At 41.1% G+C, this 21,495-nt stretch overlaps 1 long non-coding RNA gene across 1 annotated transcript in view; it reads right to left on the bottom strand.

Annotated features, from left to right (window-relative positions):
- The window catches only part of LOC102005902, an 18,478-nt gene extending 16,808 nt beyond the window's left edge, over positions 1-1,670 (bottom strand). Inside the window, exon 1 of the long non-coding RNA XR_259761.2 lies at positions 1,442-1,670. This is a non-coding gene — a long non-coding RNA (uncharacterized LOC102005902). The remainder of the gene's footprint in view (positions 1-1,441) is intronic.
- Positions 1,671-21,495: the final 19,825 nt, after the last annotated feature.

Raw genomic sequence — 21,495 nt, 5'->3', positions numbered from 1 at the left:
CACTTTGCAATATTTATTTATATATAATAGCTATGTGATATATAATACATATTTGTATATAATACTTGTATAATAGCTATACCTATGTGATACACATATTATATATAAAAGAAGTTGCATCATAGTGGTCAAATATTAAAGATTTAAAACCACACCAAAAGTACCTACCATAATCACTACAGTTTGGAAGTGCATCAAAAAACCTAGGGAATGTGGTATGACAAGAAATGAAGGGAAGAAAGGATTAGGAAGAATACAACCTGGAAAGCCAAGGGATGGAGCGGTCAATGATATGAATAACTTTTTGAAACACCCAAAAGGATTTCTACATAAATTATATGAATGAACTTAAGCAAGTTTCTGGGTGCAAAATCAAAATTAATCAAGCAACAATTTGAAGAAAAATATATCCTATATATGAAAATTTTTGTATTGTGTAGTAAAGTAACAAAAATGATGAAGTACTGTACCTAGGAATAAATCTATCAAAATAAATTCATGGGGTCTGTTATTAAATGAGACCTACATAAATTAAAAGAGATATCCCATTCATGGCTAGCAAGACTCAATAATAGAATTATGTCAATTTCTTCCAATTGGCTTAGAGACTGTGTATAATTTCAATAAAAATCTCATAGAATATCTTACGGAATTTATCAGGATGATTTTAAAATACATAGAAAATACAAAGAATCAAGAACCACCAAAATACTCCCGAAGAAACATAAACTGAGGAAGGGGTGTAGTGTTAAAGAGGTACAATAAGATTGGAGAATAAGGTTAGAGACACCAATAACACTAGAGAATCCATAAATAGAGTCATAATTATATTTGAAAAAGATTTATGATGGAGCAGGCAAGGCAGATCAGTAAGGAAAGGACAGAAAGATTTAAAAGAAGGTCCTGGAACAGGCAGATATCCATATGAAAAAAAATTAATGAATCTGTCGCACACTCTTTACAAATGTTAATTACAAGTACATACAAGGACCACTACATAACTTTTAGAAGACATCTTACAAAACTAAATTTGTGCCTTTGCTTAAGGCTGTATTTCTTAAACAGTACACAAAGAGTGGAAAGTGTAAGAAAAAATTGATTAATGAAATTGTATTGAAACAAAGACCTTTGTTCTTCAAAGGATGCTGTGATCAAAAGTGAAATTACCAGCCACAAACTGGGATAACTTATTTGCCTCCCATATAAAGGACTCAGGGTTGTAATCAAGATATTTAAGCAAGTCCTAGTAATCAGTGTTAGAAAATCAAAGCCAGTTTAAAAAGAATAGGCACATGACTTGGGTTCTTTGCAGAAGAGAAAACAGCAATGATCAATAAACATATAAAAGTATATTCAACTTCACTGAGAGCTAGAGATGAGGGATTCTTTTGTGTCACCTTGGTTACACTGGGTTACACTGGACTATTCTCAGGGTCCTTACCTTTGTGTTATAACAGGGTAGAGATGGCCAAAGGAAAAATTTTCACAAACGTTGAAGGGCAGACATGAAGTGTGATATAAGTTGCGGTAGGTCGTATTAAGCCAGTAGAGTGACAAACTGACATAAAGGTGTCCACAGTGTCCAGCTTAACCAAGAGTTGTGTCCTGGCATTCTTCACCAGGGACAGCAGCTTCCTCTACACTTTGCCCGCCTTTGCCTGGGTCCTACATTCTCATCAGTGGTACTGGATTCTCAGTTGCTAGGGAGCCCGGGCAGTTGCCATGCCAACACGCAGGAGGGGGGCAATGACCCCGCCTCCAATAGTGCATGTCCATTTCTATTCCTTCATTTTCCTTGTTGCTGGCACTCAGGCAGAATGGGGTGATTTCTGTTTGCAAAAGGCCCATCAACAGGAGAGAAGGGATCAGAGATGAAATGCAGGCTACCCCTTTCATCCATAATGTTCTCTACAGCACTGACCATTTTATCCCTCAGAATCTCTTCTTCCAAGTCCTTTTTCTGAAAGGTAAGAGGTCTGCGCTAGATAATCCTTAAAATGCTGAAATCCCAAACACAGCTGTTTACCCTCAGCTATCTTCTGCTGTCCCTGTAATCAGACTGTAAATTCCTTGAAGGCAGGTATTTTATTTATAATTCCACCCTGACTCCTTGTGCTATGAACATTAGAGATCTCAATAGTTGTCTTGAATGATGACTTCTATGCCAAGGGATAAAACACTTGTTCAAGTGGATCAAGCTTTATAAGAAACATGTGCCCTCATAAAGCAACAGAAGCAGAGATCTGGTACACACATAGTTGTGTTTTGAGGTAAATCGTGCCTGCATATTTGTGCGAGCATATTTGTTTTTAAAAGTTTGATCATCTGACTGTCACCTGAGGAATCTTGGTTAAACATTTCTTTATGCAAAACAAAGAACATAGAGTAGTTAAATATTTTACCTCTGTGGCTAACATTGGGTTATTTTTGTTTCTTCCTGTCTGAATGTTTAAGGTAGAAAATCAAGGGTTCGAAATGTTCAAAAGCTTTCCAGTTACAAAAATCCCATCATCTGTGAAAACTCGTGGTAAAGTCTGGCTAGCTAATGAAGCCAAGAGCATGCATTACACATCTACTATAAGTGAATGAGTCAGTAATCTTCTCTGAGAATCGTTCATTGTGGCAAGTAATCGGTGATAGAGAGGAATTGGTAGACCTGCCCATCCTCTCAGACATCTACAGCCTCACTGAGGAAAACAAAACCTGTAAATGAAAGAAAACTAAGTGGGTCCTTACACAAAACAGAAGTAACCGTTAACCACTGATCGAGCTCTTGCTATATGCACAGTGCATAGACACTACACGGGCTGAAATATGCACTCCCAGTGTATTGTAAGGACTCAAAGGGGGATCAGGTTAGGACTTCTGCGGTGCTCAGATGTTTAAGGGATTGTTTGAAAGAGCAGGAAGCCAGGAAAGAGTGACACAAGTACCCAGCAGCAGGTCAGATGCGGGGCCGTGAGGGCACGGTGCATTTCCATCCTTCCACTGGAGAAAGGGAGAGGTGAAAACCAGAGAAAAGGTGCTCTACCATCTCCAGTCCATCTGAGGACGGGTGATTTGCCCACCACCCATGGAGGGTCACTTGGCCATCTTATGCTGGCCGTAGATCTCTCTGAGTACCCCACAGCCATCGCCTCCACACCTTCGAGCAGAGCAGCCAAAGCCAATTGCACAAGGAAGATTCCAGACCACTCATTGGATGAAAACAAGAAGGAGACATTGCTTCTGATCTGAGTCCCAGGCCCCTGTCTGAATCTTGGTAACAAGTTGACACCCTTTTTCTGAACATCTCCTCTAAGTCTCTTTTTTGCATTTGTCAAATGAAAGCAAAAAATGTTACCTCCCTATAGTCTTGTTGTGAGGACCAGGTTGGTAGATATATTGTACACCCAATAAATGCAGTACAAACTATAACAAATTCAAGAAGAACTCCCCAAGTAAGCGTGGCTAAAGGAGCTGTGATGAAGAAATGAGCTAGCAAAACCTTAAAAGCCCACACAGGAGGCAGGTCCTTCAGGGATGTATTTCCAAGGGTCACCTCTATTTGCTGACCCCTGTGTGTGTTCCAAGCCAAGTTCACATGAATTTGAAAGACCATTATAAGCACCCTAGGAAAGAGGAATGTCGAAGGACATTAGCTGAAGGTTGGTAAGGTTAAGTATCTTGACCAAAGCACACAGCTAGTGAGTCACACAACACACAGAAGGGGAAAAAAATGTATTACAGTCAAATGGCTGGAAGCCAAACTATGAAGGACCCAGTGTGTCCTCCACTGAGCAGAAGTGATCAAGGGCAGCTCAAGTAAGCTCTGAAATGAAGCCAGGTTCTGAGATTTAGGGCACACACGGAAATTAGGGATAAGGAGTGTGGGGTCAGCCACAGAGTCATTGTGTCACACATTCTGCCGAGGACTTATCATGCAAGCTACTGTTAATAGGAGGGGAGAGAAAGAAACAGCAGATATCTCTTTCCTGCCACATTTCTAAAATTGAGGCAAACTAAACCACTGTTGATTACTCTGCAGTCATGATTCTCTATGAGCATTCACTGAAAATGCCACCTTCTACAGTATTCTTTTTTTTTTTTGTACTTTATTTTTATTAGTACATATTTGAGGTACATAATTGTTACAGTCATCATGGGGAACTGGTACATGTATATGACAAATGTTCACTTTTTACTGCTCCTCTTCTCTCCTTCCCCTTCCTCTATTCTTTCTCCGGTACCGGGAACCGAACTCATGACCTTGTGCTTGCCAGGCAGGCACTTTGCCGCTGAGCTAAATCCCCAGCGCCCCCCCTTCCTCTATTCTTAATAGAGATGATAGAGTTCAAAATCCAGATACAGGATCCCGGGCTGGAAATGTTCACGGTCAGCCTGGGAAGGAGATTATAATGCACACCTCTTTGTCTGGCCAGCTCCATGCTTCCGAGCCAGCACCCTGATTTTCATGTGGTACTCTCCTGCCCACCCCCATCCAAGTCACTGGGGCTCTGAGAGCATTGATATTCATTTGCAGACCGCAAGAAGGGGCACACAGCCCAGGCTTTCACAATTAGCATTCTCCAAATCCCCAGAGATACTCATCGGCTCAAGAATAGCAAGTGATTCTGAATGGGTCAGTCAAGAGCTGATGCGTGTCTTTATTGGACTATCAAGCAACTAAAGGACTCTGATTGGGAGTGCATTTGCCAGGGAATGGATACATTTGCCAGAATCCACTTCTTAGGAGAAGTTAAATTGGTTGTTGGTACTTTTGGATCCGTGCATGCTAAAAGCTTCACCCCTAGACTTTTCAAGTATGTGAGGCAATGGTTTGGGGGAAGGGGAGTCCTGATTAGCCGAGAGTTATGTGCAATTCAAAGCCATCAGCCCTGTCACCAATTTATGCTTAAAGTGAATGAACTGGGTGAGCACAGAGCACAGTAAGAAGAGAATCTGGCTGAGAGAAGGAACACTGATCCTTAATCCATGAGCAGAGCAAATGATATTAGGCAGAGGTAGAGCTCAACACCGAACAGACACAGTAAAGCACCCAAGTAAAGATTGAAACAAGGGTGAGATTCATCAGAAGAAAATAAAACTGGAACCTGCACCTCTCTGGAAATAGAAAATATTTAAATATGAGAGTAGACGCTTAGCCAGTAACTGTGTGGAAGGTACAGGGGAGGGAACATCGGAAGGGGCTAGTTTTACAAAGCGGCAAGGAGACTAGAGGTGGGATTAAAAAATAAATTAAAAGATTTCCATGTAGGGAATATTTGGAATAATATTCAGCAGGAAGAGGCACTGGAGTCTAGAGCTTTGTTTCAAAGTTGTAATTAGGCAGTACATTTACTCTGTTGCTTAGAGGACAGACTTTGGGAAATCTTTCTGAAGTTATCATTACCAGCAAATTTCACATTTTCATGTGTGTTATAGGAGAGCTGGGAAAAATAGCCAGCACAAAGTTTATAATGCTAGAATGCATTCCTAGTCAAGAACCGTGCTGACAGACAAAAGTAAAAGCAATTTAAGCATTTAATTCCATTTTAATACAAAACACTAGCTCCCTAAATAATCTCAGGCATAGAGATGGTCTCTGTCCCCATAAGTAGGTTTTATAATTCCATGTGACTCAGTAGTATCTGTTATCAATTTTCTTCATGAGCAGCAATTAATAGATTATATAACCCCATGGATCACTTCGGGTGCTATACAGTCAAATACAAGCAATTAAATAGAGAATAAGAAGTGGAAGCCATTTATCTGCTTAATTAGTTTCAACTTGGAGTCTGATTCAAGGCATAAATATTACTGGGTGGTTTGGGATGTTTATTTAGATCTCCAGAACATGGGTTTAATTACAACAGAAAAGACAAAGGAACCAGTGCCAAATTGAAGAGACATAAACAAAGTCAAATAACCGGGATAAAAAATGGAAAAAGGCACTTGTAGTGAAATTCACTAGATCCTTTCACACCCTAGATATATTTGCTTTGTAAAGTTAGGAGGGACTCTAAAATGCAGAAGTTAATTTATATGTTAGTTAAGAATCTGCATCCGAATAGGGTTCTTTGGTGGCTAAGGGGGCCTAGATTACATGTGTGTTCTCCTCGGCATTTCTTTAGCTGGCTGGTCCCGCTGGATCTTGCAGCTCCTGGTGGAGCCTGCACACAGTGCACTGTGGCCAGCTGTTCACATGGCCCGTGAGTGCTCGGTTACAAACACTTCCAGAATCAGAACCACCTCTATCTCATCTTCGTACACCTGAGGGTTTCCCACAATGGCTTTCAGTTTCGCAGAGTTTAAGGGAAAGGACAGAGGTTGCCCAAAAAGTTACATGTCGTTAAATCACCATAATATAAGTGCCATAAACACAAAGGGGTCTGGAAGTCATGGTCCAAGTTCTGGCTTCTCCACTGAGTGGCTGAGTTATGTTGGGTGATTCACCCAGCCCCCTGCACAGTGTTGCCCTTCTAAAATTGGGACACAGTTTATAACCACCCTCCTGTGTTATTAAAAGAATTTGATGAGGTGAGGATAGTAAAAGGGCCCTGTATCCATAAAAGGTTTACAATTTAGCATTACTATTACCATTGCTTACTATTATTCAGTTTACAGGGTAATGACCAGAGTTCAAGGACAGCTTCTCTCAGTGAAGCCTCAATCTTCATCTTGAGAAATACTTTCCTCCTTGTTTGCTGTTGTTGGTGTTCTTTGTGGTCCTCCGTGGCACAAGGAGAATTCATGCCAGGTGTGAAGACGGTTCCTGGGTATCACGTTGCAGGCGTGACCTGGAGTGTCTCACACCACACAGTTTAACAAAAGCTGCCGTTTGGTAATACAACTGGAATGTGTTAGGTACAATTTTGTTCTGTAAAAATTTCCTCATACCTGCCAGATAGGGGAAAAAAAAATGTGCCCCAAGGAAAAGAGCAAAGGAAGGAGGGAGCAAAAATTGTCTGAGGACCTACTATGTGCCGGGCACCAAGGAAAACAAAGAGTCAAGTCCAGCCAGCTTTCACAGCTCAAGGGTAAGGACAGATGTTTGGCGGAATCTTCCCAAAGTTAAGGCAAAGCTGATGAAACTGGGCCCTCCTTAAATATTTCCAGTTACCAAAGCAATGCCTTCAACGGAAACAAAAAGATCCAGTATAATATACCTCCGCTAGCCATTAGGTAATTTTTTTAAAATATCAATTTGAAAAGCATCCAGTGCATGATAAAAGGCTCACAGAGAAAGGTATGTGGTGGATTTCAGCTCTGTATCCTGGTAACAAGGTAGGTGGAAGCTCACTCGGAGATAACGTCAAAGGCTTAATCTGGGAGAGTGAGGCATGAGCGGGCAGTGCCCGCCTCGCCCCTGGGATGGGCCTGGTTCAAAGCCGGGCGTTTTGACCTCACTTTGATGCAGCTATTTGATGTCGAGCCACCTTGTCAACATGTGAAATCATGATGTTTTCAAAAACATAAAAAAGATAGATCCCCGTTAGTGTTGGGTTCCGCTTTTGTTCCCAAGTTTTTACATTTGAAGGAAAAAGAATAAAATAGGATTTACTTAGAACAAGAAACATGCACAACAAATCAAAAGAATTAAAGCTGCAAAAGCACAAATATTTTAAAAATGGAAAATAATAACTTTTATGAACTGACCAGCATATGCCTGGAAATTTTTTCTTGTATTTTTAACATTTCTTGATCATTCCTTCACAGAGCAATATCAGTCCTTGGAACAGAAAAACAATTCTTTCTTACAGCGTGCTTGATCAAAAATTATTTTTAATTAGTCAGTTTGGAGAGTTGCCTTTTAACAATTATTATACAAGAGGAATGGAATAAAGGGAAAGGTATAAGGGAGAGTAACAGGAGGTGGATATGATCAAAATATGTTATATACCTGCACACAAATGCCACAGTGAAACCCAGTATTTTATGAAAATTAATGCGCACAAATAAAAATAGAGCTCTAAACTTGCTTTTTAGTTTTAAAAAAGTTGCTTCTATCATCACAGGTTGTTACTGGCAATACATATATCTTAGGATTGTCATCACATTTGAAAGAATTCTCAGGTCTCTTTCACAGGTGAGTTGTGCAGTTTCAGGGCATCTCAAGCTTTCTTGTGGGGTAACCAGTCTTAAATACTCTTTGAATGAGCAAACTTAATAATTATATTGTGCTTGTTACAATAATGTTTTATGTTGTTGTTGTCCTCAATATTCTATTTAAATCGGTTACAAATGTCAGTATGTTTCCAATGTATTCATGCAATTTAGTGACATGTTACAGTATGTAACTTTACAAATACAGTGTTTGCAGCACTGCTACATATATACTAATTCTTATGAACCATGCCTTGGCTTATATCCGAAATATTTCTAAATGCATCAGACATTTCAAGTGCTGTGAATTTCTGGCAGCAGAAATCTTGTTTTGAGTAGGCCTCAATGAGAAATGAATTATTCTCCTACAATTTTAGGTGCCTGATGAATGGAAGAATTTTCCACAGACTGGCTTCTGGCTCCATAAATTTCAAATCATATTTCTGTTCCACTATCCAAATACTTTCAGTGCTGAATTTGTATTAGTCAGCTTCCCATTACTGTAACAAAGTGGCTGAGATAATAAATTTATAAAGGGAAAAAGGTTTGCTATGGATCCCAGTTTTGCAAGTTTCAGTCCATGGCCCATCGGCACCTTAGTCTGGGGGCTATGCAAGCCTTCATCATGATGCGAGAGCATGGCAGATGAGGCTGCCCACCTCATGGTGGCCAGAAAGCAAAGAGAAAAGCAAGAAAAGTTCATGGTCCCAATATCTCTTTCAAAGGATGTCCCCGATGACTTAACTTCTATGCACTAGCCCCATCCCCTTAATGGTTCCACCACTCCCTGATAATGTCATAGCATGGAGATCAAGCCTTTACCCAAATCATAGCAGAGCTACAGCTCATGCATGTGCCCACAGGCAAGCTTTGGCTTTATACCTAGTGGCAGAATGTTGCTGAGTCAAAGCAATGATCTAAACTTTAATGGATTCCTATGTCTGGCTCTCCAAAATGCCTGTAACAACCTCAGTACCACTCAAGAGGAGGGAAAATGTGACAAGAGGAGATAAGAGGGGGAGGAGAAAGAATCCTTCATTAATTGAAGTAAAAATATTTTCTTTTTACCTATCTTACAAAACTAACTGGCAACTGGCCAGGGATATAGCTCAGCAGCACAGCACCTGCCTGGCAAGTGCAAGGTCGTGAGTTTGATTCCACAGAAACTTCATGGTTACACTTGGAATTTTTTACAATTTTCAAGGAATATACTTTGGCCCCTGAATTTTATTCTGTTGTGAACCTCAAACTTGATCATGGTGAATTTTCTTTTTTTCAGAAATTGACTTCTACATTATTTGGATATAAAGTGTACAGTATTCTACATGAAGAAATGTTAATCTAAGAATAGGCAAAATCACACAGATTTTTAAAGTATATTAGAATTAATCAGGTTAGAGTCTAAGGCTAAGTACCTGTTCCCCTGACCTTCATCATGAAGGACCTTAATGATACGTGAAATGCCTATGTATAAAATTAATCACTGGGGGGATTAAAAATGGAGCTGGTGGTTTCTGTGACATGCCGAGGTTCTAAGATGCTACTGTGCTACAAATATCCTCTTCTAAGTCCTACTCCAACTTGCCTGGTGAATAAAATGCACCCAAATAGAGTTACAGAGCCAAGGAGGAAACTTAAAATAGTGTTTATCCAATAGACTTTTGCAAGTGAGTAAAACAGAGTAAGTATCTCTGTTTAAAAAAAACATCTGTTTATTGACTTAAAAGCAAATGCTAATGGAAAATATCATTTCAGAGGTAAAAAATCTAAGACACTCAGGTGCAGGTGATACAAGTGAATATGTCAGAGGATGAGCAGCCTTCCAATTCAGAGCGCTGGGTGGTTGTTTCCGAGGTTGGCAATCATGGTGGGAATGTAGCTCCTTTTTCCACATAGTGTGCCAGCCATCTGGGGCTGCATTTCCATACCACTCCTCCCAGCCTTGACACTACCCATCTCTGGTTTCATCTCCTCTCTAATCCCTACCCCAGGGAGCATAGGTTGGAGATGGGGTGAAGTTCAAAGATGGGATAAATCTGTTCTACTAATTATTCATAATTAGATACACTTTTAAGGGTTGCTTTATAGGCTATGTCAAACTAGTCCCACCTCAAAGCCATTCACTCAAATAGCCACTTCCAGATACTGAGAACACTAGTGAATTAATTAAATGATGAAGCAAAAAACAACATAGATTATACTCATTTTGGTTATATTACAAAGGAATGGATATATCCCCATATTGCATAACACTTTCTGGGTGGAACACAATAGCACATTTCTGTAACTCTACCACTTCTTTTATCATTCCTTAACTGCATATTTTATGGATGTGTCTCAAAAGCTATTTTCAATAGAATTCCTTATTAAGGAACTTAAGAAGTCTACTCTCCTTTTTCATTCTGGTGCCAGATTATAAAATAAAGCAACCCAGAATGACTATCTGGAGTTTTGGGGGGACAGAACTTCTACTTTATTAGGAAGAGGAGCCTAAAGATGCCAGAAGAGCATTTGCTTGTGGAAAAAGACCCAGGAGGATGGCTAGGCATTTTCGTAGTCTACCTACCTCCATGTTGGTAGGTATCTCCACTTCTGTGGTGTCAGCACGGTGGAATTTGGTAAATCAGATGTTCAAGCCTTCCACTGACATTTGTTTTCTTAACCTGATCTTCTTTGCAGTAGATGTTTCCAAGACTAGATTCGCCATTTTTTTCAGTCATGCATCCAAAAATGATGACTATCTACGTGCTAGGAAATGAAGACACTTCACTGAACAAAATACCCATAGCTGTTTTCTTCCCGGATCTACCAGTTGAACAGGAAAGATGGAAAGTAAGCAAAATAACACTTGCATATTTATCAATCATTCCCTTTCTTGCCAGAAGCAATCGCTTTGACCTATGAGCTGGGTATTACAGTCCAGGAGGGTATGTTTTTAAAAGAGGTAAGTTTGTTGATCAGACCAAAATAAATGAGCCACAGTTCTATATCCACATCTTCATGGACCATAAATATCCAAGGCTTATTCTAAGAACAAGCAAAAAACACGTGCAATATTTTAAGCAACAGAATAATATTGCAAGATTTTCTTAAAGTGCTTTGGCTGTGCTGGGGATAATCCACGAGTGTTAAATAAGAGTAGAGGCAGCAAGAACAGTTAAACAATTATTTCAGAACAAAGAGGATGATATCTTGGTAGGCAGGGGTGGTTTTGATTTTAAAAAATAGGTAAATTCAAGAGCTATTTAGTAGGTAAAATATCAACAGGTGACTGACTAGGAAAGGATAATGAAAAGGGAAAGATCAAGCTAACACATTGATTTTCAAATTTAAAACATGTTCAGTGATTCTTCTCCTGGATACAAGATGATTCACTGTATCATCTATACCCATCATTATACTCCCTTGGAATCCCGCACCCCAGATATTCCGATGTAATTGGTTAAGCAGGGGGCCTAGGCACAAGCATGCTTTTAAAACCTTCATATGTTTCAAACATGTATTGAGGTTAGAGAATTCAGAATGCAATGAAGAATAGTTCCCAAGTAGAAAACAGCTGATAGGAAGGGAGTCAGAAGGGAAATAACCTGAGGTCTAGCCTATGCAGTTATATTGAGAGAACTTGTGGCCCCTTCCAAGTAAGAAATCAAGCTTAGGGTTGGATAGATGCATATTGGATGTCAGAGGACAGATCTAAATTGGAAATGGATGACGGTGATCAACCTTTGTATTGTAACGGAAGTCACGGCAGAAGATGCAATTACCTGGGGAAAGAGAATAGCAAGAAGACAAGAGCCCTGAACATTGCAGCCAGAGGTTGATGAGTCAGCTAAGGAGACTGCTGAGGAGTACTCATAGGTTAGGAGGAAACCAGGCAAATGGGTATTACCAAACCAACGCAAGCAGAGAGTGCGTAAGTGGATTGAAAGCTGTGTCTAATTTTGGCCAGGCCTGGGGCTCCACCCTCCTCCCAACCCTCTACCTTCTGGGTAGATTCAGGCCCTCCCCTTGGTAAGGCCCTGCTTCAGCAAAATAGCTATCAGCAGCGAATTATTACTTAAAGGTCAAATTGTAGGCAACTCTAAAGCTCATTTCATTTTAGGATTTGGAAAGGAATTACAATCTCATTTCAGATCCAAAACACAAAAAAGATAACTTTCTATGTGCGCATGCACTCAGACTGCTAGCACTTAGACATATCTTATGTTCGCCTATTTGTGGGTTTAAAGTTGGCAAGGACTGCATCTCCTAGTGTTCAGTAGCATTCTTTCTGTTGCCAAGCCGACCCAGGGTGAAACAAACACAGGGTGATCTTTCAGGATCTGACTCTTTCCTGGGTCCCCACTAGATCCTGTACAGAATTTTGTCACTATTGCAAAATCTCTAACTTTTTAAAAAAAATCTCTTTAAAATGTATGTCTCCTGATTTCCCTGAGGGCTGGTACAGTATGAGATTTAAATGGGCATATATCTCCAGGACCTAGCACTGGGTATGTACTGAATAAATGTTTGCTGAATGAATGGAAAGTTGTATAATTTTTCTGTGAATTCATGAGCAGCCAATCTGGAAATTCCATCTCTAAGTATTCTTTCATCATACACTGTAAAATATTGTTTAAATAAAGGATGTGGTTTATCCATGTTTAAGTTTTAGGTGAGCTTTCTATGGAGTTAGTAAAATCTTGTTCCAATACAAATTATTTAATCCCCTGGTGCGTTGGGTTTTCTGCCTATAAAGTAAGAATGGCCATGCTGATTTCCTCTGGTGTTAGAGTGGGGACTGCAAAGCTCAGAACTAGGAGTGCCCATAAGAGGCACCCCCTGGGTTTACAGGACTGCTAGATGCTCATTTCTGTCCATATTCATTCCCTTTCCCCCCTCCGGAGTACATGATGCTTCAGCTGTTGCGAGGCAACAAAACGCTCTGAGTCTGTTTGGAACAGCTCCTTGAGCAATCCTGAGATTCAGACTCCTTGTTAATCACACCATTCTTTGCCACAGGAGTGATTTCCTGGGTTTCCAGCCCCTTCCGGGTGACGCAGGAGGAAGTACCGGTGGCCTGAGGGCAGACCTGGGCCAAGGGCAGCAAAAGCGCTCAGTACCACCTGGAAGGTCCCATCAGACTTGGGTGAGTGTGTTCACAGCCACTCACTCCTCCGGTTCAATTCTATTTTTCAGCTGATTTAAGGAGCTCTTGGTGGAAAGCCTGTCAGAGACATAAAAGGCTAACTAAACCAAGGGCAGTCTTTCACACTGTGATTTAAATAAAGTATGTCAACTCATCGAATGTGTTTTCATTTATTTATTATAGGTCCACCTGACATTATAGAAGCCTGTACTGGTTAAGTGTTAAAGTCTACACCAGGCTTTTGAAGTGCCTTCCCACAGGACCTCATTTTATATTCATGTGGGGCTCCGCCCTCTCTCCATTTTCCGTGTGCAAGAGCGAGGCTCAGAGACAGTAAACAATCTGCCTCTGCCACACAGCTGCTAACAGAGACCAGGCAGAAACTCAAATGCCTCTGAATCCTAGCTCAACCTATTTACCACTGTACCATACCCTTGTCTTCTCTCTGCAGGCTACTAATATGCTTTAATTTTAAAGCTAACTGTGCTGAATATTCACAATCCTACCTCAAAGGAAACACCCATGTGTTTCCTTAAAGTTGGGAATATTTTGAGGTTAAAAATAAAGATGAGATGAAAGCAAGTATAATGTGTATGTTAGTGAATGATCTTGTTAGCTTTTCCCTGCACCTGGGCTTTTCCTTTTCCTTCAGAGAATTTTATTGTATGTTTGTTTCTCTACCTAGCCAACATCTGCAATCACCTTGGTTCTCTTGCTTTTAAAATATGTCTAACTGGGCTGGGGATTTAGCTCAGTGGCACAGTGCCTGCCTGGCAAGGGCGAGGTCGTGAGTTCGATTCCCAGTACCAGAAAAAAACAAAATGAAAAAACCAAAACCAAACAAACCAAAAAAACAAACTAAAATATGTCTAACTAACTTCTAAGTTTTTCAAATTAATTTTCCTACTTCACAAACCAATACACTTTGTCTTGTTAGTTTTATCCGTCGTTCTAACCTGTGAGATTAATGTGAACAGCCGGTTTATTAGTAGCGAGATGACCACCTCTTCACATGCAGTAACAGGAGTCTCCATTGCTGAGATGTAAAACAAGCCTGGTTTTCATGTGCTTTTTCCTTCATATCCAGAAGCATTGCTACATATTTCAAATTTTTCATCCGCAAGACCCTAATAGTATCATGGGAACAAAAATTGGTAAAAGTGATAAATGTCTTATGGTGGCCCCTGTGGATGGATAGTGCCATTTCCTCTAAGGAATACACTAGGCGGACTATGTGAGCACAACAAGAACACAGGTCAAATGAACCCTGTGGATGCAAGATGGAAAACTGTTTCTTTCTTAGCTGTGGACTCCAAGTGACTGTCATAGCTACGTGAAATGTAGCTCAGTGGAGCAAGATTCTCTGACTGCGTCCAGGTGTAGTGACAAAGGATGCTATGGTCAGTTTGTCCTGTATTTGGCAGTAGGAGGGAGTTGTGGCAAGACACAGGCGTGACCTGATTTGCCATCCTGAGACAGGAACACTGTAGTGGTTGATTGATTATGTCAACTTGAGAAGTTTAGAAGCATAACTAAACTTGGCTCAGCAATTGGCCCAGCAATTCTACACCCTAGGGTATAGAAAGGAGCCACCCTAGGGTGGATCATCACCTAGATAATACAAAAGGGAAATGAGGAAGGACAGAGGAGCTTCCATTCCTTTTGGAGGCGCTCCAGTCTTCACCTTCAGCTTGGACTTCGTCTCCTGGCTTCTAGTGCAGACTCTTGGGCTTCCGCCTTGGGTCCTTCAGCCTTCCGTTGCAGACTCATTGGCCTCCTTGTATGGACTTGCACGGAACTCTGCAGTGAACTCCAAACCCTGGACTGATTCCTTCGGTCTTCAGTGTGCAGACACTCTCTGCACGCTTCCCCATACAACTCTCTGGCTGACCATCGTAAGCCAATCTTGTAATTTCTTATAATTTGTACATCCTGTGTTATATCTGCTTCTCCTGTAAAACCCTGACCGATACAAACACTGAGCTCCCCACGAGGGGTGGATCACCTTTAGGAGGCAGAAGGACCCACTCCACAAGTTACCCAAGGAAGCCTCAGAAGGAAACACTCCCGGGTTTTTATTTTTTCTGAACAGAAGTGCAAAGAAATGTAGCAAAGAGTACGTCCTTCAAGGAAGAGAAAGAGACCATGTTCTTGTGATGTCTCTTTATGCTCACAGACAAAGAGATGGTGCCAGGTTATTACAGAGGGGCATCGCATCTGCTGAAAACCAAGAGAGCGGTGTACTTGGTGAAGCGGCTAGGAACCTAAATTAGGACATTTCCAGACATGCAGGGTGTCCTTGCTGGCAGGGCAGATGCTCAGCACACAAGCTGACCAAGCAGGTGCCCAGGTCCGCGTGGATCCCTGGATGGGAAGCCCTGGAGGAGCCTAGGTGATGCTCCAGGCACTCAGGGCATTGTGAGACACTGTTGCTGGTGTCCCTTTCTGGCGTGGGCTACACCTCCTAAGCCACGGTGTTCATCTGATCCCTTACCTTTCCCTGCTGGAAACACTCGATGAATAGTGAGGGGGCAGGCAGGCAGGAAGCAGTGACTGTTGCCATGGAGATATGAATGAAGTGCAGAGCTGGAAGTGGGGACAGCTTCTCAGAGAAGACAGTAGATCAGAGGGATTTTGGTGGGCTTTGTGTCCTCATACACCTAGTCCAACACCAGGAGCTGTATCAACAGTGAGTCCTCTTCACTCGAGTTCTGGAATCAGAGACTAGGATTCCAGGCCACCCTCTTTGCTCCCATTCAGTAGCTACACAGAGTTGAGTAAGTAAGTGGTGAGCCTCTCTGTGCCTCAATTGCCCAATTGTAAAACCATGACAATGATATCACAGAGCTTATAGGGCTAGCGTTGAAGATTAAATGAGTTGGTAATAAGATCCACACAGCTCCTGCTACATAGAAAGTGTTCAACAATGCTAGCTATTTTAAATCAATAGCGCTACTTTTCACTTTTAACAAAATAATGAGATTACTTTTTTTAAATTCTTGTCACACCCATGGGAACCTGATCCCTGGAAGCCCACACATGATAGAGCATTAGGCTCTACCCACTTGACTGGTCTCAATCTGATCATTACCATGACTTGACTCCCTACTTCATTTACACCTCCTTATCAGTGATCCCTAGCAATTGCTAGCAATGACAATGTTCAATCCATCTAGTGTGGGCAGGGTCCAACCCAAAGTCTGGCATCTAGCAGTTGCTCAGTAAATTTTGGTTGAATCAATGCGTGTATCTCTACTTCACCTCCACTCCAGTGCCAACTCTCAGGAGGGAACATTTTGTACCACGTTGATGCCCACACATTTCTCCCTTCTACCCCCGCTATGTGTCCTGAGCAGTCCTATTTTTAGCATGGACCATTTATAGACCTTTCAAAATATGTAACTGATGTGTTTATTCTGCCCACCATAAAATGAAGGCTATAAAATAAAAATGATTAAGAGAGCACTGTTCATAGGAATATATTTCTCCAAGTATACTCTGATAAAAGAAAATGTAAGTAGACTGACCAGGTACTCTGAATGTAGAAGTGTCCACCTACAATTCAAGACAGTATGAATTAACACAACTTAGAGGTGCTTTTGTGTCTTTCAAGCCCTACCTGCAGGATCTGTGATTTAGTGAGCTTTTCAAAGCTGAACACATATCCCACTGAGATTTAAAACAAAATAGATTTAAAATTGGAAAAAAAAATAAATAAAACAAAGCTAGTTTTGTTTCACAGGCCCAGAAAGGTGCTAGAAATATTTACTGCTTTCTGAACTCTGCATTATGGCCAAATTGATATTTTCCAGGTTTTTCATTAACTTAAAATGTTCTGAGGTAAACACATCATTTGCCATGATTAAATTCAAGGTGTTTCTGTAGCTTCCTTCTGAGCAGCTACAAATTAAAGCAAGAGGGAAAAGTCCTGATCAACGCTTTTGCTGAAGTAGCACTAGAAAAAAAAAAAATGCACAGAACCAACCCAGCTACTGGACTGAGATTCTCACAGCTACAAGCAGAGGCTCTGTAAGCAGAAACGTGTGACGAAATTTTCCAGTCCAGAATTTTCACCTCCAGAATCAGAATTCACTACATCTTATCTTAAAAATTTCCACAGACTCACAAAATGGAAGAATTTAGGTAGCTGCCCAACCTTGTAGCAATTATTTCTTTTCCAATGATTCTACATAGTCTAAGTTCCTAAAAATATTTCTCTCAGAATTCACAAGGATTTAAAATTCCCTTCCCCACCTGAGTTAGTTATATTAAATTAGTTCCTGTTGATAGACTTTTAAAACAGGTGCAAATTATGAAATGGAGTGGAAAAGCCAATTCAGGATAGCCCCTGGGGATAGGGACATGTCCAGGAAGGGACACCACTGAGTCTGTAAAGTCTATCTGATAGACAAAGTGCCGTAAAACTAGCCACCACTCACCACTGAATGTAAATTCTCAGCTAGTCTCCAGCACAGCCTTGTGTAGATTGTCAGAGGAGGAATTAAAGAAACAACATACAGGAGTTCGCAGGACGACTTGTGAGAACATCTTCCTCTGATTCCAGCTACCTGGTATTATGCAGTCAAGCTTGAAGCACTCACTTCTTGGCCTGCAAATCCAAATCACAGGCTGAGATAGAAGACCAGCGCTGTCACCTGTAACTGAATCTCCTGTACCTTCCACTCCCCTGAGATGAGGGCCGGCCTCCAGAGTGTTTGTCCAGAAGGGAACATTATGCTGGCACTCCAAGCCAGCATGAGTGTGGCTGAAGTTCCCTAATGCTACCTGGCTCATGCATACAGATAAAACTTTTGATTTCAACTAATTAAGAAATAGGGGGCTGGGAGGTAGCTCAGTGGTGGAGGTATGTGCTTAGTGTGTTGAAACCCTGACTTCAGTCCTAGCACCAAATAGATGGAAACATCAATCAATAAATAAATGCAATTTTAAGATAATAATAAAACTAAAATTTACAAATCAATAAAAAGGATAAGTAGGGAGACATTTCAGAGAAAGGAAGTGTATTTAAGATCATGTCGTCTAAGACATTCTTCACCAAAATGCCCATTGTATAAAGGGGTAGTTCATACATTGAACTGTTTCTAAAAATGAGGTGAAATTTCTTTCCCCAAGACCTACAGTTTCTGCCCCTAATCCTATTCTCTGGCACAAATCATGATATCCTTTGATACATGGAGATAATTTTCTAAGAAAGGTTTAATTCCTTGCTTGGCAATGTGACCACCCTTTCAAAGAGAAGCTTGAAATTTTAAATAAGTATTTCATGAGCAACCAGGCAGTCCACTAGGACTGCTGGGTGCCGACCAAAGACCAACACTGCACTCAACACCAAGGGCCATCAGCAGTGTTAATCAACCCACTCCTCAGGGACTGTTTTCCCTGGCTTTCTTGTTCCTATTTCACAGTGCCTCCTCTGAAGAACAAAAGAATCCAAAACCAAATTTAATTTAGGGGAGGGGAGAAGAAGACACCAAAATAATGTCGTATGTACTGAGTACAAAAGCAACCTTCAGGAGTCTGAAGTGGTGGCACACACTGTAAGTCCCAGCTACTCAGGAGGCTGAGGCAGGAAGATCACAACTTTGAGACCAGCCTAGGCAGCTTAGTGCTTAGTGAGGCACTGTCACAAAGTAAAAAATAGAAAGGGCTGGTAGAGGACCTCTGAGCTCACTCCCTGTACTAATAAATAAAGAAATGAATAAATAAATGAAGTGACCTATAGGAAAAATGGGTATAGGGAAAAGAAAGGAAGTCATTCCTTTAGCAGTTAGTGACTCTGGTTAATCTATATTTCTTATTTCACTTAATTCTTATTACAGCTCTGTGAGGTGGGTTTTACTCCCATTTATCAAAAAGGAAACTGAGGACTTCAGAGGCTGTATACATTGCTTACGATCACGCACCTAAGATCCACCCCCGGACCTCATCTCAAAGTGCCTACTGCTTTACCTGTGTCACATTCATTATCTACAAAAACATCCATAAGAGAGCATTACCACTAACCGCCAGGCTTGAACTCACATGCAAATGGCTAATCCTATGTCCTTAGTATGTTATATATAGACCAACCAAAGAATATAATTATTTCTATATTATCTTTTGAATGTTCTCAAATCATTGACTTAAATATAACAATTGTATACAATTTGCAATTCCATAAACCTTTACATCTGATGTTTCTAAACTGGCATATTACCAAATCTTTATAGAATGGGAATTAAACTATTGATTCTTTTTTCTTCTCAGGGGTTGAACTCAGGAATTCATGCATGCCGGGCAAGCATTCTACCACTGAGCCACATCCCCTGGAGTACTACTCTGCCATAAAGAAGGATACATTTGAGGGATGTGCAGGAAAATGAATGCACCTTGTACTCATAATGTTTAGCGAAATAAATAGACACACAAACTTAAATATCACATAACTTCTCTTGTAAGAGAAACCCAAAGAATAGGTATTTTCTGAAGAAAACAAAATTTAAAATAGATGATAGGAAACGGGGAAATACTTTGCAAATGGAAAGGGATCCAGAGATGGAGGGAAGGCAAAAGGAGGGCAGAGAAGGGCATGAGAATTAAGCTGTGCTTTGTACATGCACCTACACCCTAAGGTGGATATAAACATTAGGTACTGCAAACAGGAGCTGGTGAACATTTGAAAAGAGAACAGTAATTAATAATCAAAATTCTTAAGGAGAACCTCTAAGGGAAAAAAATCACATGACCATCTCATTTTCAAGATATTTTAAACTTGTTAAAAATCAGTGTATATGGAGAGGGGAGAAGGTAAACTTTGGGAAAATGAAGTGCCCTCCGCACATCCCGTTAGAGATGCTGGGCTTTCCCAGGAGATTAGTAGAAAACAGAGTCCCAAGGAGTCCCAGCTGAGTCCTCTAACACTAACCCAAATGCTACTTGAACTTCCTGTTCCTTGGATGGGAACCCATGTTCCCACCATCGTCACTGTCATCGGTGTCCATTTCTGCTACATTCCATTATGTACCACAGTACCGGCACGTTCAAGGTCACCCCACATTTCCAAGGATGGGTGGCAGCTCACTGGCCAGGCACTGCAATTCCAACACAAGAAAAAGGGTGACCAAGAAATGTGGTTGTCCTCAGCACATCACACACCATGGGCACCTGCAACTCATGCCATTTGTTGGCTTTGTAGGCGGAACGTGGAGAAAAGTCCAGTAGCAGCGCACTTGCTTGGACCCTCACAACCAACATGCTTACTCAGCTGTATTTCCAACTCCCTGACACAGCCAAAAACTTGAATGGACACTTTTGAAGTCGCTGAAAGTACAATATGAAATTAAAGGAAAAGAACTCAGTTCACCAATCTTTACATTTGATCCTGCAGCACAGCTATCTCATTTTATCTTAGGCCTGAAAGCTCATGGGAGGAAGATATGAGAGAAAAGGAAAAGGACCCAGCATAGCTCTGTCTTCCTGCCTTTTTGGGCTGCTGGGTTCTGAGATCAGGCTAGGAAACCCTGTCACCTGTCCCCACTGGTCTGCACCCACCAGCTCACTCCTTGTGTCTTCTTGCTCCAGGAGGCTGTAATGATTTATATCCTGATGTCCTCCTGAAGATGCGTGTCATCACAGGTGGTACCTTTGGAAGGTGATTGTATTATAGTGGTTTATAGCTGACCTGCTGTTGAGAGGTGGAGTCTAATCGGAAGATGTGGGTCACTCTGGGCATGACCTGGAAGGTTCTGTCTCCTTTCCCAACACTTCATTTCATGTGCTACTTCCTGTTCACCATGCCTTGAGCAACTCTCCTCCACCCTGCCCATCTGACACATTATCTTGCCTTGGAGCCAGTCAGCTTTAGACTGAAGCATAAGCCAAAATAAACCTTGCTTTCCTTAAATTATGAGATTTGGGCATTTTGTCCCAGGGATGAAAAAGTGACTAAGACACAGGCTTTTTGTCCGAACTCATTGTGACTGTTCACTTCCTTCCTTCAGGGGCTCAGTCCTAGCTAGATAGCACCAAAGTCCCAATTCCTTTCTTGCCCAGGGAGCAGGTTAATATCATACAGAGGAAATGGTACTTGTTGGTTATCGGTGATAAGGATTCCTTGGTATTCCCCTGGAGATGGAAGTGGAGGTTAAGGTGTTGATTGGCTTCAAAATCTTAACACAGTTTTGCTGTCCTCTGTGTCTCAAAGGTAAAAAGAGCATGTGAAGCACAGTTTGAGGAAGAAGAAGAAGAAGAAGAAGAAGAAGAAGAAGAAGAAGAAGAAGAAG

The sequence above is a fragment of the Chinchilla lanigera genome, unplaced genomic scaffold (genome assembly GCF_000276665.1).
Source record: "Chinchilla lanigera isolate Chin_1 unplaced genomic scaffold, ChiLan1.0 scaffold00008, whole genome shotgun sequence".
Taxonomy (NCBI): Eukaryota; Metazoa; Chordata; class Mammalia; order Rodentia; family Chinchillidae; genus Chinchilla; species Chinchilla lanigera.
This window is presented reverse-complemented; position numbering and strand designations above follow the sequence as displayed.